This window comes from Gossypium hirsutum, chromosome A07, assembly GCF_007990345.1.
Source record: "Gossypium hirsutum isolate 1008001.06 chromosome A07, Gossypium_hirsutum_v2.1, whole genome shotgun sequence".
Lineage (NCBI taxonomy): Eukaryota > Viridiplantae > Streptophyta > Magnoliopsida > Malvales > Malvaceae > Gossypium > Gossypium hirsutum.
The window spans coordinates 52,994,420-53,007,639 of record NC_053430.1 but is presented as its reverse complement, the minus strand read 5'-3'; the positions used below and the strand labels follow the sequence as shown (position 1 = coordinate 53,007,639).

Below are 13,220 nucleotides of genomic sequence, written 5' to 3'. Positions count from 1 at the left end.
ATTCTTTTTCTTCTCAAAGATAGGCTTTCAGATTAATTTCCTTTGAATTTTTGACAAATTTATTCAAATCTAATTATTCTCAAGATTAAATTCATCTTCCATTATTCTTAAAGTATGTTGCATTAAAATAATGATAGCTGAACTAAATAATTTTCACAAATGAAGTTTTGCTCATTACTCTAGAAATTTCTAGATAATCCAAGAAACTAAAATGGAACAATTGTTCGAAAAATTCACGTAAGTGAGGTTTGAAAGAACTCGAGGAAATTTTTTCTTTAGTCCAAAATGATGGTTAGACAAATCAAACGATTCGATCTTAAGAGAGGATCATCTTACAGACATTTTTGGTGGGTCATAGCGTTTGAAGAATGGTACAAACCCACAGGTTGAGCAGGAATGATACTTCGAGAGAAATAAGGATAAACTTCGACGAAAGAATGAGTGGTGACGTCTGGAATAGGGGTCATATTCATAAACATTTTGCATTATAACAGGTTTAATTAGGAGCATTTGACTCACTTCGATCATAGCATCCCAATCATTAGCCATGAACTCATACACATTATACAGGTTATGTCCTTCAAGGAACAATGAAGATTGATGCGCCTTAACCCCCTAAGTAGTAGGGTAACAGGCTAAAGCATAGCAGATTTGACCTTCAGGTGTTTACGCTGAAGTAGATCCAACATGATTTAACATCTCTATATTGTCAGAGAACAAATCAAAGAAATAGATTTGGCATCTCCATATTCGACGGAGAGTTGATTGAAGACATAGCAGATCTAGCCTTCGGATGTTTTCACATCGAAGTAGATCCAAGATGATTTGGCATCCTTGCGTTTACAAGGAGCAGATCGAAGACATAGCAGATTTGGCTTTCACATGTTTACGCTGAAGCAGATCTAAGATGATTTGGCATCTCTGTACTGTCAGAGAACAAACCAAAGAAATATATTTGGCATATCCATATTCAACGGAGAGGAGATCAAAGACATAGCATATCTGACCTTCATTGAAGTAGATCCAGGATGATTTGGCATCTTTGTATTAGACGGGAAGCAGATCGAAGACACAGCAGATCTGACCTTCATTGAAGCAGATCCAAGATGATTTGGCATCTCTGTATTAGACGGGGAGCAGATCAAAGACATAACAGATTGGACCTTCATTGAAGCAGATCCAAGATGATTTGGTATCTCTTTATTAGACGGGGAGCACATCGAAGACATAGCAAATCTGACCTTCATGTGTTTACATCGAAGCAGATCCAAGATGACAGATTTGGTATCTCTATATTAGACGAGGAGCAAATCGGAGATAACAGATTTGGCATCTCTGTATTAGATGGGGAGCAGATCAAAGATAGTAGATATCGCCTTCTTGAGTTGCAGTGAAGCAGATTGAAGCCGTCAAGAGGCCATTTAAAGAAGATCAAAGATCAAGAACTCAAGACTCGGTGAGCCCGGGCAAAATTGGTCCTCTTATAGTCTTTGCTCTATTCCTGTTACACAGCAATGAGCAAAGAGGGGCAACTGTAGACACTCAATTTTGCCCAGGCCCAGAAATAAGTCCAAAAACAAAAATAATAAACTCCAAAAAAAAACGAAGTCCAAGTTCAGTCCAGAATTACAAATATAATTTGGCCCAATCGAATGGCCCATTACTTGAAAAGATTTAAGGTCCATCTACAAGCTTGACTCATATAGAAATATAATCTTCAATGATCTGCAATCTTAGATATGATAGGCAATCTTAGAAGATATGATTTTGTAATCTTAGAGATTTAATTTGTAGATACCTTTTAATCTTAACTATTGATGTAATTGATCTGTACCGTTGGATTTGAGGAGGTTCAACTATAAATAGAGGCCTCTCCCTTCATTGTAAACATACTGGAGTTTTGGGAAATAATAAAACTTTTTGAGAGCTTTCACTCAAATTTCTCTCCCTCTTACGTTCTTATTTTCTACGGTTTGTTCTTATTTTATTCTTTGTTCATCTTCGTTTTTCAACCCTTTTTATTTTGATTTAATCCATGTTCCCCTGATTTTTTTTATATATTTTAGTTTTTTTAATAATTTTAGTATCATATCAAACTCTTTCATTTTTTAATAATTTTTTTAGTATTACTCTTAGTAAATTATTTTTTAAATTTTACTCAAATCATTATTTTAAAAAAATATATTTCATTTAATTGTCATATTTTATCCAAAAGTTTTTCTAAAATGAGGCAATGTTTTTCGTATTTAGGAATTCGGGAAATATTGCCCTAACATGCTGGGTTACGATTTCCCGTTAGTCTAAATGCCTAAAGTATCCATCTAAATAGATTTTGTAAATCACGAGATGATTTTAGTTACGAGAGTTTAAGAATATCGTGTTCTATCATGCTGGATGTGATGTTTGTATTCTTTCGGAGCTAAGGAATCTCGATTTTTGAACTTAAATAATTCCGGTTTTAAAAAAGGGATCCTATTTTTAAATCCTTTCAAATTTTTGACATTAAGACAGAAAACTATTCAATTTGGTACCAATTTTGGACGTTGCGAGAGTGCTAATCCTTCCTCGTACGTAACCGACTCCCGAACCTATTTTCTTAATTTTCGTAGACCAAAACGTTTTATAAGGTGATCCAATCACACCTAAAAAGGTTGGTGGTGACTCCCATTTTCGTTTTTCAAAAGTCGATCCCCATTTTTCAAAAATAGTTTCGACAATGATTACTTCAATATCCTCCTCAGTTCTCAAGACGACCCTTTTAGTCGCACAGTCCAGACTGACACAGTGCTTGACTAACTAGTCCATACCCAGAATCAGGTCGAGCTCCCCAAACGAAAGCTCCATCAGATTAGCCGAAAATACCAGCCCTTGAACCTTTAGCAGAACATCTCTATACAGTTTGCTAACCCAAATCAATTCCCCTAGTGGACTTAGTATAGTCACCTCACTAGAAGTACTCTTAACCAAAATCCCTAAGTTTCCAGACACAATGCTAGCTACATAGGAATGTGTGAAACCTATGTCTATCAAAGTGAAATAAGGTACATCATAAATTAAGAATGTACTAGTAATGACGTCTAGAGCATCTCTGTCCTCTTGGAGATGACCAGCATAAACAAGAGCAGGCTGCCTCACCTCAGTCTGACTAGCACCTTTGTCATGTGCTCTCTATCCATAGCTCATACCGTTACCATACCTAGCCTGACCACGGCCTCTTGGTCGCTGCTAAACTATCCTCTACGGCTATACAGTACCAGAACCTAAAGCTTGCACCTAATCAGCCCTTAGTGGACACTCCTGAATGCGGTGCTTTAAGGACCCACACCTCAAACACGCCCCTGTCTTCCTCCAACACTTGTCCTGATGGTGTCTACCATAATATCCACACGACTACAACCCAGTAGGAGCAACAGGGGGTCCAACTCTTACCAATGCACCAGTCCTGGCCTTTTTCTTAGGCCTTTGTACCAAACTCGACGGCTCTGAATCCCTTTTGTTCTTACCCCTCTCACATATCTGTTTTGGCGCTCAATGCACTTAACCTCTTCAGTGATCTTCACATTCTTTACTAGAACGGAGAACTCTTACTCCCTCTATGGAGCTATCAGTACTCTTAGATTATCCCTAAGGCCGTCCTCAAAATAACGCATCTCTCATATTCAAACACCACTATACCTCGCGCATAGTGCCTCAGTCTTAGAAATTCGGCCTCATACTTGGCCACAGATCAGTCTCCCTGAGTGAAGTTTAGAAACTCACGCCTATAAGCATCAATGTAACTTGCTTCCACATGCTTCCTTTGGAAGGCAGACTTAAAGAACTCCCAAGACAAATGGTCGAGCTGAGTTCACTCCTTAACGGTCAACCACCATTGATAGGCCTCATCGCTAAGCAAAGAGACCGCACCCTTCAATTTCTGCTCAAAGGTACTTCCCAAATCATCCATTATCTTCTCAGTAGCCTCTATCCAGTACTCAGCCATGACAGGGGCAACTCTAGTGACACCCCTAAAAGGTTTAGCTCCATTGGACTGGAGTCATTCCGTAATCGACCCTCGGCCCCCAGATCTAATGTTAGGCCCAGTGACCCTCTCTAGTATCCTTAACATAGTTTAGGACAATGCATTGTCCCCAAAAACATAGTTTAGGACAATGCATTGTCCCCAACCATGCGATCTTGAGACCTAGTCCAGTAGCAGGTGACACCGGTGTCTCACTTGTATCCAGGTTTGGCATGCTACCTAGAGAAGAGGACTTAGCTCGAGCCCCCTATTGCCTCTACCTCGAACTCTAGTACCACGTCCACGAATACCTCGTGTGTTCATGTCTATTTGGATTTATCTGGTATTACGAATTTTATGAATCAGTTACAGTGTCAGTATTTATTAACAGATGTTTTATGTAAAGCAATATCATAATTTTAGAGTTTGTTTTTCGCAAGTACAGTCTCTATTAGTTTCAGTTCCACTACAGTTTCAGTATACACTAACTAAAGTGTTTTTAGAAAAGGCTATCTATAATACCATAACAGTTTATCAGAATACTTACAAGATCAGCGTCGGAGACTCGGTGTACTACATTCTTAGTCAAATCATTTCAAATTATTTGAAAATCATTTCTTAAAAACTAAGTTTTGAAACCCAAAACCCACAGTTGAGTTTTGCAACTCAGCTCTGATACCATTAAATGTAACACCCCAAACTTGGCCTAGATGTTATGGCCGAATTTGGTGATGTCACATGAAATGGGATTTGAAATCGAATCATCAAGTTAAAATCGTTTCCATTTATTAGCTTCTATTTATCTCTCGACAATTTCAAAATTATTTTCTCGTTAACTTGATTCGTTTGTAAACATATTCCGAAGCAAAAGCTTTTAAAAACGTGATATTTTAATAAAGCTATTTGCGTTTAGAAGAATATATATATTTTTTAAATAAACCAAGTTTCTGTTGAGTTTTTGCAATTTAAAAATCCATGGAAACAGTTAAAATCCAAAATAAAGACAAACAGTCCAAAAGTCCCAAATTACATTAAAAACAGGAAATGGGAACCATAAATGAAATTAAAGCAGTTCAACAGACATTGGTCATCGCTGAGTCCTTCGCCGCATCGATCCGTCTAAGTTTAGGGATTAACTGTGCAAATAAAATAGAAAAGGGTGCATTTACGTAAACTCAGTGTGTAATCCCAGCAGAAGGCATGCATATAGTCAAACAACAGTTATCAGTCAAATGCAGTCTGGGGCCTAAGCCCATTTTAGATTCAGATATAGTTTAGGCCTTAGTCCATTCAGATACAATTTCAAGTATAAATTAAGGACTTAGCCCATCTTAGATACAGTATGCACACAGTAACAGAAAATCAGTATCCTACCCACTAGCCTCTACATACCATCTTAGACCATCCCTTCACACCATGTGGGGTTTAAAACACCCACCCAACCCTACACACCAAGTCGTACCGAATGCGGCACATATCAGTAATATTGAAGTTAAGCAGCCAGATAATAGGCATGAAAGCCTTTCAATACACTTCCTCCAATAATCAATCATCTCACCTTAATGCAGATGCAACTAAACATGTTCAATGTTGACATATAGAAATTCATGCTTACATGCTAGAATTCAGTTATCAGTCATACATACGAATCAGTAAACGTGCATAAATTTTAACATGCTCAATACATATATTATATATTCAGGTCACACGATTTAGGGTCTAAGTAGTGCTTACCAACCCTATAGTAGGTTCACAGTCGACTTGGGCGACCTGTACAACCCTAGAAAACATTGTAGCTAAATGGGCCAAGGTGCCCACATGCCCCGATTGGCCTTGGCCTGTGTGTATCACACGGCCTGGCCTAAACTTCCACATGATCGCGTGGACTACTCGTGTGGACCCACATGCTAGTGTGGCGCACATATCCCAATTCTGTGTAGCTTGTGTGTCACACACGGCTTACCTAGCCATCACACAGTCGTGTCTAGCGCACGCCCATATGGCGTTGATAGTGAGGTTTTTCTATTTTTTTTCAAATCTAGTTTTTTGCATTTTCAGGTACACACCTGGAATCGAGTTGCTGCGAAAACACTCCTGAACCTTCCAGAACCTAAAATTGATACCACAAACCATCTAAAATCAGTTTAAATTCATGATTAGCCCAAATCACCAAACCAACAATATTTCAAATCAAACATTTAACACTTAACTACCATAGAGATTCGATTACAATTCTGAGTGAGGAGAGTCCCTAACTTCCTGATTTACTGTTGCCAAAATCGACAATAAGGTTCCAATCGAAAGATTCTGAAAATGAAATAATTTTTTTAAAAAACACTTACTTGTGCAAACCAATCTATGTCCACATACCTTAATCGAGTGAGGAAACCCCCAAAACAAAAAATATTAACTGTGGAACTAAAAGTGGTGAGAAAAATTTGAAGAAACAAGAGAAGTAAAAAAATTTTCAAGAAAGAAGTAAAAAAATTAAACATACATTTCTCATACAATTATCAATCCAAATATAAGTCATTCAAAATCATGAATAATGTCCCTAATAGAGCCTATGAGGCCCAAATCATGCATTAGGAATGGTTCAGGACTAAACCGATATCTCAAGAAATTTTTGGAACACTTAGAAAATTTTTCAAAATACAGGAAACACATGCCCGTGTGGCCTGGCCATTTTTCTCACACGGCCAAAGACACGCCCATGTCACAGGCCATGGGATCACATGGCCGTGTCCCAGCTCGTGTCCGACCTCGTGTAACTCTTTGACTTGGGTCACACGACCAACCACATGCTTGTGTGACCAGCCCGCGTGCCCTACAAAATGGCCACACACGCCCGTGTGTTGAGCCGTGTGGGGCATACTGACTTGATTTCTAGTTTAACATTAGGGGACATACGGCCGTGTCACTTGACCATGTGTGTAACAACCTATTTTTGGGTCAAATCAAAATAGTGGTTTCAAGACCACAAATCCAAAGTAGAAATATTTATTTTACTATTTCTTTAAGGTCCACAACATGATAGAATAATTGTGTTGAAAATTTTGTTAAGAAATTTTATCAATTGAGTACTCAATTTGATTAGAAGGACTAAGTTACAATAGGTGCAAAATTTGAGTCCTATAGGCTAAAGGTAGTAAATTGTTATGAAATTCTAAATTAGAGGTCCTTAAATGGTAATTAGATCATTATACTTTAGGATGGACAAAAATGGACATGGAGTTGGTAAAATTTCAAAGTTTAAGTGAGGGGTAAATAGGTAATTTGGTAAATAAAGCCAAAATAACTAAATAAAAGATGTCATCTTCTTCAATTTCATCCTTATAGAAATTAGAAGAGGAGACATCGCAAGGGTTTGGCCAAGCTTTCAAGCTCGATTGTAAGTCTGTTCTTGTCTCGTTTTTAACAATTTTTATATTTTTGATATCGTTGTAACTTGATTTAGCTATTTCAAGGACTAAATTGAAAGAAAGTTAAAGTCTAAAATTTTACCCATGTTGGATATGCATGTATTTTGATGTTTGATGGTAGAAAATGCATGTTCATTGTTAGTTAAATAACGTTTGCAATGTGATTTTCGATAAAAAGTCAAATAGGTACTTATTTCTAAAAGTCTATAAAATGTGTAGAAAAGTGTTAATAAATGAAAAATGTGGGTTGTTATAAGTATAAAGAACAATCGGCTAGGCTTGGATTGTGAAGATACTGAATGAAATTCATTTTACAAGCCTAGGGACTAAATTGTAAAATGTTGACAAGTTAGGGAAAAATGTAAATTTAGCCATAATGTGTTTGGGCTGACTTGAATAACGTGATGATTAAATAAGTTAAATGTGGTATTATAGATCAAGAAAAACAAAGTTCAGGTCTAGATTGGGGGAAAAACAAAGTAACTGACGAATATATCATTTTGGTCATTTTTGTAATCGAGGTAAGTTCGTATGTTAAATAAGCTTTACTTTAAATGTGTTTTATATGCTTTATGTAATCGACCTTACAGACACATTTGATGATGATCTGGCAAGCGAGAAATCCCAATCGAACCTTAGGAATAGATTAGGATACAAGTGACATGTCACTAGGGTTTTATGTCATGTGATCCGGGTGCTGGTCCTGTACGTCCTACTTGTGGCTGAGTATACTGGCATATGCTACGGTTACTTGACAGCTTGTGTGAGCAACACCAAGTAGATATGTCTTGACTGACAGCTAGTGTGAGGAGGCTCGTTATTAGCTCGAGAGCAAGCATATATGTGATACGAGATAGAGGTAGCAATGTCTACATATGTGGCACCTTGGTGCAAGGTTTCTCGAGTATTTGAATTTATTATTCTGAGTGGTTTACTGGGTATGTTAATGATGAGAACAAATATGAAGTTATTACGAGATGGTACAGGTGATAAACCATAAATTATACATGTTTTTACCCCATGTTTAATGCATTTTATGGATGATTTCTCATTAGAATTAGTAAATTCAATGCTCCTAATGCTTTAATTTCATGTTTTATACTTAGGAAAGCATAAGAGAGTGTAAGGAACGAGAAACGGGCCAAAAACAAAGAAAATGGGCTAAAGTACGAAATCAACACGGCTTGGACCTCCTCACACGGGCAGACTACACGGCCGTGTCATTTTGGTAGGCTCGAACACGGTTTGAAGTAATCAAACACTGGCGTGTGCCACGGGCGTGTCCCTGTCGAGCCCAAGTTGAGTCCAATTCAGAAAAGGCCCATTTTAAGGGTTTTTAGGAATTCCAAAGCCTATAAATACACCCTAGAGGAAGAGGAAAAGGGAGACGGAAAATAGGGGGTAAGGAATTACTCCAAAGAAGCTGATTGATCTATCTCAGAAGCCGGATTCATCATCAAGACTGAAGATCTCTCCTCAATTTTCCTTCAGGAGTTTTGGATTTTCTTTATGTTTTGCACTCTTTATTCTTCTGAGATGTTTTCTTATTTAGTTATGAACTAAAACCCCTAAATACCTAAGGGGAATGAAACCTAAGACGAATCTTGTAATTATTTTCTGAATCGTATGATAAATATTTAACTTGTTCTTAATTATGTGTTCTTAACTCTTGTTTTGATATCCCAGGATACTGATTCAAGACATGCTCTTATTCAGAGGAGGAATAGACCCTGTCTAAGAGTACATTTGTCATAACTAAGCAGAGTTGATTGCGCGCCTAGACATAGGGTGACAAGATTTTGCCAGATTAGGGTGAAACCTAATAAGGGGATCCATAGATCGAGTTAATGCAACCTTAGAGTGTTAATTAGAGAAAAGTCTCAGTTATTCAATCTAGGGATTAGACGTTATTAGTCTTGAATAGGGATAATAACATAACTTAGGGATCTCTACAGAACAAGTTAAATGAATAAATCGTCCGATTCGGAGCCAAAATAACAAGTAAAGTCTAGGTGGATTTTTCCTTAGGTATTGTCTTAAGTCAATCGATTTTTCCCAGAAGAAATTCCCCAATTATTTTCTCTGTGCATTTTAAGTTTAGATAATTAGTTAGTTAAAACAAAAACCTATTTATTCTTAGGCTAGATAATAAAAAGACAGTCTTTACTAGTACATTTAGTTTCTTTGGGTTCGACAATCCGGTCTTGCTAAAACTATACTACTGTTCGATAGGTACACTTGCCTACATCGCGACAATAGTTAGTTCAAGAATGAGTAATTATAAAATTTTAAAACCTATCATGAAATTACGCGATCAAGTTTTTGGTGCCATTGCCGGGGAGCTAAGATATTAGGAACGCTCAATTTTTATTAGTTTAGCCATTTATTTTTCTTGCAATTTAATTTAATTATTATTATTTATTAACCTACTATTTCTTTCACTTGGCAGGTTTTTCTGGTTTATGACTAGAAGAAACCCGTCGGGACTATTACTTTTTGACGAAGAAAACGATCATACAATTCGTAGAAACCAAAGAGAAATAAGGCGCAGCTTAAGATACACGGAGAACGAGCAAGAAGATGATACTCAACCCCTAACCGAAGAGATGGCTGAAAACCAAGGCAATCAGCTACCTCCTGTAATTGCAGTTAATCAAAATCCTGCTCCACACACTATGTATGATTATGCTAAACCTTCTTTAACAGGAACTGGATCAAGCATAGTTAGACCTACTGTAGCTGCAAATACTTTTGAATAAAAACCTAACACTATTCAAATGATACAACAATTTGTTTAGTTTGAGGGTTTGAAGGATGAGGATCCCAACACTCATTTAGCCAACTTCTTAGAACTATGTGATACATTTAAAATTAATGGCGTTTCTGATGATGCCATACGTCTTCGGTTGTTTCCCTTTTCATTGAGGAACAAAGCTAAACAGTGGTTGAACTCATTACCACGAGGGTCAATTACTTCTTAGGAACAAACGACCGAAAATTTTTTACTAAAATATTTTCCGCCGGCTAAAACGGATAAATTACGTAATGATATCTCTTATTTTGTGTAGATGGATTTAAAAATACTCTACGATGCATGGGAGAGATACAAGGACCTTTTGAGAAGATGCCCCCACCATGGGCTACCGCTTTGGCTCCAAGTACAAACATTTCACAATGGTTTGAATCCTTCGACTCGGAAAATGGTTGACGCAGCGGTGAGCGGAACCATCAACAATAAAACACCGGAAGATGCCTATGAGTTTGTAGAGGATATGTCACTGAATAACTATCAGTGGCAAGTCATGAGGACAAAGCCAACAAAAAAAGCCGACGTTTATAACGTCGATTTGGTCACCATGCTCTCTAATCAAGTAGAACTCTTACATAAAAACATTGATGGTTTTCTTAGTTCTTCACAGGTTCACCTAGTAATGCAGTGCGAAGCAAGTAGCGGTGGAACAAACCATTCAGAATACCAACCTTATGGCTACAGCATGGATAACGAGCAATTAAACTACATGGGTAATAATCCTCGACCTCAAAACAATCCATATAGTAATAACTATAATGTAGGTTAGAGGAACCACCCCAATTTCTCGTGGGGCGGTCAAGGAAATAAAAAACCACAACATCCTCCGGGCTACCAACAACCACCTTACCAACAAGAAAAGAAGCCAAAACTTGAAGAGATGCTCTCAAAGTTTATATCAGTGTCTGAAACCCATTTTTAGAACACCGAGACAGTACTTAAAAATCAACAAGCGTCGATCCAAAGCCTCCAAACTCAGATAGGCTAGCTTTCCAAACTAATCTCTGAATGACCACAAGGTAGTTTGCCAAGTAATACCGAACATAACCCAAGGGAACAACTCAACGTAATTAATATTCAAGATGACGAAGGAGTCGTTGAGCCTTAACCAGAACCGAGGCAAGAAACTGTTGTAAGCAAAGGTCAAGATGAGGTAGATCAAAATACAAACAAACTAGTGACTGTCAAATATAAACCTCGTGTGCCATACCCTAACATGACAAGGAAAGACCGTTCAGATGAACAATTTGGTAAATTCCTTAAACTTTTAAAAAAATTACATATTAACTTACCGTTTATTAAAGCTCTATCGCAGATGCCAAATGCAATGAAATTTTTAAAGGAGCCTTTAGCAAATAAGCGGAAGTTGGACGAGGCATCGCATGTGGAGCTGAACGCAGTTTGCTCGGCTATTCTCCAAAATAAACTACCTAACAAACTAAAAGACCCAGGGGCTTTACTATTCCTTGCTTAATCGGTAGTTTAGATGTTAATCATGCATTAGCGGATCTAGGGGCTAGTATCAACGTCATGCCTTACTAAATGTTTAAGCAACTAGGTCTCGGGAAACCCAAACAGACTAGGATGAGCATTCAATTAGCAGATAAAACTATAAAATCGATAAATTTATATTTCCCGTTGACTTTATTGTTCTAGACATAGAAAAGGATAGCAACACTCCCTTAATTCTAGGAAGGCCCTTTTTAGCAATTGCTAAAACCATCATTGATGTTGGCACAGGTGAACTCACACTCCGGGTGGGAGACGAAACAATCACCCTTCAAGCTCGCAATTTTGGCAACACATGAGGAATTGAAGGTGATCATTTAAACCATTCTACTAAACCTAACAATATGGTGCAACCTACTTTGCAGAAAATGAGTCTGAAGGAAGCACACGAGTCGTTCACAAGCAATAGTAGAGGACCTGTTCATGAAGATTGAAGACTACAAATCTAGGAACTCGATGAATGGCGGATGGACAAACCAAGAACACCAGACAAATTAAAACTACTCCAAAACGAGCCCGATACCTCTCCAAATCAACTTAAAGTTGGTGATAAGGCCTTATTAGATGCCACAGATCCCCACATTGTCACTACCACACCGAATGAGGAAATCCCTCTTACGATATTTAGTAATTTTCCATTCGGTACGATGGAGGTGAGTCATCCTAAGTTCGGCACTTTTAAGGTAAACAACACTCGATTAAAACCCTATTTTGATGAGATTGATAGCAGGAATGAGGAGTATAAACTCCTCAAACCACCATGACTATTCACAGGAGAGGTAAGTCGAGCTTAGACTATAAATAAGCGCTTCTCGGGAGGCAACCCGAGCACTAACAATATTAATTTCTTTAAATTTTGGTATTTAACTCCTAAATTTTTAATAGAAATCTTGAATACAGGTGTTTGCACAGAGACACGGCCACACACACGGGCGTGCTTAAGGGCGTGTGAAAATAGGGCAAAAGATTTCCCCAACACGAGCGATAATTAAATGCCACGGCTGTGTGATATGGCCGTGGTCAAGCCTGCCAAAACAACAAGGGCGTGCGACATGCCCATGTGGAACACCCGTGGTAGAACTTGTTAAATTAACACAAGTGTAGGGCTTGCACACACGGGCGTGGGAGAAGCGAACGAAGCTAGACACGGCCGTGTAAACCCACACACCTGAGGAACACAGACGTGTACTAAATGTCAGAGCGCCCAAATTTGAAATTCGCGAATCATAAGGGCTGAAATTGGGGGACACGGGTGTGTGCCCTAGCCGTGTGGCCCAAATCTATAAATATCCTACACTATTCACTTTCTTCCCCATTAAAAAACCCTAACCCTAGCCGCTGCAACTCCACACGGCCTCCCTGCCTCCCCCGTGCGCCACCTACAACTCCATTCTCGACGCCAAATCTCTCCCCTTAGCATTTGTTAATTCCTTTTTCTTTTATTTCATTGATTTATAATGATATTTATCATATTAATCTA

General features: G+C 38.1%; 1 non-coding gene across 1 annotated transcript; it reads right to left on the bottom strand.

The window, feature by feature from the left end:
* Positions 1–10,457: 10,457 nt before the first annotated feature.
* LOC121203800 (small nucleolar RNA R71) lies at positions 10,458–10,564 on the bottom strand. The gene has a single exon (XR_005898737.1). It is a non-coding gene; the product is annotated as a small nucleolar RNA R71 (small nucleolar RNA).
* Positions 10,565–13,220: the final 2,656 nt, after the last annotated feature.